The following is a 3,156-nucleotide window of genomic DNA, read 5'->3' as shown; positions in this document are numbered from 1 at the left end:
ACATTGATTAGCATGCTCAGGTGTGTTTGATTAGGGTTAGAGCTAAACTCTGCAGGAAAGTGGATCTTGTGGGCCAGATTTGAGGATCCCTGGTGTAATCTGTATCGTGAATTTTATCGCATCGTAAGTTTAGTGAATCGTTACATCCCTATATGCTACTAGTTTTTGCTGATCATGCTGATTTGTCCACAGTAAAGTTCAGCGGATGTCTTTTTTTATTCGGCTAGTTAAATTCATTTTGGGCTACCAAAACCTGAAGAATGCCTGCCCGAAAAGGGCTACCAGGGATTTCGAAATTTTGCGAGCCCTGCAGTTTCGATTCCAATGTGATTAAATAATGATATCAAACATTTATCTAGACAACTAAACAAAATCACATGTAATTTATGAATGAATGATTAAATGACTCACTCAAGATTTCATTACTGGATGAATCGGCGTTCTTGAATGAATCTCTTGTGATTCAAAGACAAATACATTTTAACAGCCCCTTTTCGCCACCTACTGGTGTAACAATGTAATCGATAAATCTTCATTTGAAGTGTCAAAATACTTTCAAAAGGTGATTTACTCTATTTTAATCGCTAGCATACACATCATACACAGTTTATATCTGAACTATAAACTTTTATCCCAGTACTTCTGTGATTTGAATGTTTGTAACACAGAAATAATGATACTGTGTGGCTGAAAAGACTGTGAAGCTGTTTCATTCATGACAGACAGCTGCTCTCTTTAGGTCAATGGCAGCGCAAACGCAGATTTAAATGTTCAAATCACACTGGTGTGATCGTACGCTGCATGGACGAACCACGTGATCACAACATTGATTGCTTGCGTCAAAGGTTGAGGAATGAAACAGACGAATCATTGTAATTTAGGAACAGAATCACGTTGGTGTTTGAATCGCGTTCGCAAACTTTAACAATCTATTAAATTAAAGTGCTTTGTCATGTTGGTGGTGACACCTCTCTTGCAACATGTTTAGCAATCACAGATATTATACTTAGCTTTTCTGGCTTCTGATCGCAAATGTAGCAAAACTTTGGAGCGCTTAGATTAGCGACCAAGGTCCTGGCAGATCGCTAGGTCCGGTCCTCACAGATGAAGAAAAAAAAAGCGCACAGGAATTGATAGGCGGAATCGAAAATTTTATTTGACAACAAGTATCTGATTCTGGAATCGGAATCGATTTTCGATTCCCAACCCTACCCAGGAGGATCTACAGTGTGTGTAGTAAAACAGAGATGTTCTGTGCATTCAGTTCAAGTGTATATAAACCTCTATAGTATCAGTAACTCACTCTCTGTATCTTGCCCAGGTAGTAAAGGCCGTCAGACCAGCGGCACAGCACGTACTGGCCCACGGTCAAGTTGGTCTCCTGGTCGCTGTAGGTTTTCTCTCTCTTGGGAAGCAAGTGCTTGGCTTCTAGAGGTTCCGACCCAACTGTCAGATATCCGTCCCGACAGGCCGATTCCAACATGCTGACAATAGACACAACTACACTTCCTGAAAGCAAAGTAGGAACAAACAAATCATACATAATATGCAGATTACACCAAATTTAAGTATGTGAAATTTCCCAGTGGAATTAATTGCATTATTTCATACAAAAACACTCTTTTGGAATTTGTAGGTGTTTTTCTATGTAAAAATTGATTAAATATGAAAACCTTAGAGACCACATATGTCTATATAAAAACTCCCATAGAAACCAAGTAAAGATTGACATAATAAAGGGTTTGCCCACTGGTCAGTACAGTTGCATATATAAATAAGCACTCAGGCAAAAAAAAAGTCTTCCAGTTGTTTTAAAATCTAAATTAACCCAAAACATATTTACAGATCGAAAAAGATTTTAAGGATTTATATGTGCAATTAATCAATACGCATAAATGCAGAGCACCATCAATCTAAAGGCATGGCTCATTTAGCATAATTAGGGCTTTAAAGATATGACAGTCTTCAAGTTCTTAGGGAAAATCATTGGAATCAACACAGGGGATATTTGCAGTTTTGTCCACTTATTAATTGGTGTTTCCCAAGCCTTTTTGTCTTACACAGCCTCTTCAATAATGCTCAAGTACCCACCAGTAATCTGTCCTTTTAACTCTCATTATAATTACACCATTTAGCAAAATAATTAATGTTGTAACTGTATATTATTACTTATAATAAGGTTTTTTATTAATTTTTCTTATTTACTTAAGTCTTGCGACGTTCAAGGACTGACTACAGCCAAAGACTATAGAAATACACAGACGGTTCACTCCTATACTTATGAATGGGAGAAACTGCAACACGCAATATGGCGGAATAGTCCCACCTTCTAAATGAAAGAGCCAATCACTGATTGGTAAAGTCAATGCGTCACTGCAGCGGCCGTTAGAAGCTCGGGTTCCCATAGAAACCTGAGGCTAGACCAGCCATTGCGCATGTGCAGGCCCTGTCCCAAATGGAACACTTCATGTGCACTTGCGGTCTTACGGACTTACAATGGCCGCCGTGTCCACGAGACCGTAGGGTGTCCCATTTGTCATTTTAGCATTCAGAAGGGTACTCGCAAGTGGCCCCTTTGCGCCCGTTATGCGCCCTCGATCCACACTTCTGCCGAGCCCGCACCGGGGCGAGCTCCGCAGAAGACTTCTACCCGACAGTCAAAGCGGCATTACGTCATGAAAGTGCGGACTCAGAGGAAGACCCCGAGCAGTGTTGCCATACGTACGATAATTATCGTATATGTACGATACATTTGACCTCTGTACGATGTACGATCAATAATGAAAAAAATCCCATAATGTACGATAATTTCATAATTTTATGACAATTCAAATGATGGTAGTTGTAGTTATAGGGCTTCTATAGTCATACACGAAACTGGCTCATTACAGACACTCTAAATGAGCTCATGCACACCTCAGAGTGTGTTAAGAATGCAGGAGGGTGCCCTGCTTTAAAGCCAATGAGCACTGTTGCGGTCCATGACGGCAAGAACCTCCTCAACATCTGGCAACACACAGGCTTCCGATGACAGCGGCTCAGATGTGGAGTTAACAGCTAAAGTCTGTCTACACTGGACGCGACAAAGCGAGTGTTAAAAATCATTTTAATACGTCATAAATAGAACGAGGCATCAGTTTACTGTTGGGGATGTGT

This window comes from Sinocyclocheilus anshuiensis, unplaced genomic scaffold, assembly GCF_001515605.1.
Source record: "Sinocyclocheilus anshuiensis isolate Anshui unplaced genomic scaffold, SAMN03320099.WGS_v1.1 scaffold363, whole genome shotgun sequence".
In the NCBI taxonomy this organism is placed as follows: domain Eukaryota; kingdom Metazoa; phylum Chordata; class Actinopteri; order Cypriniformes; family Cyprinidae; genus Sinocyclocheilus; species Sinocyclocheilus anshuiensis.
Note: the sequence above shows the minus strand (reverse complement) of the source record.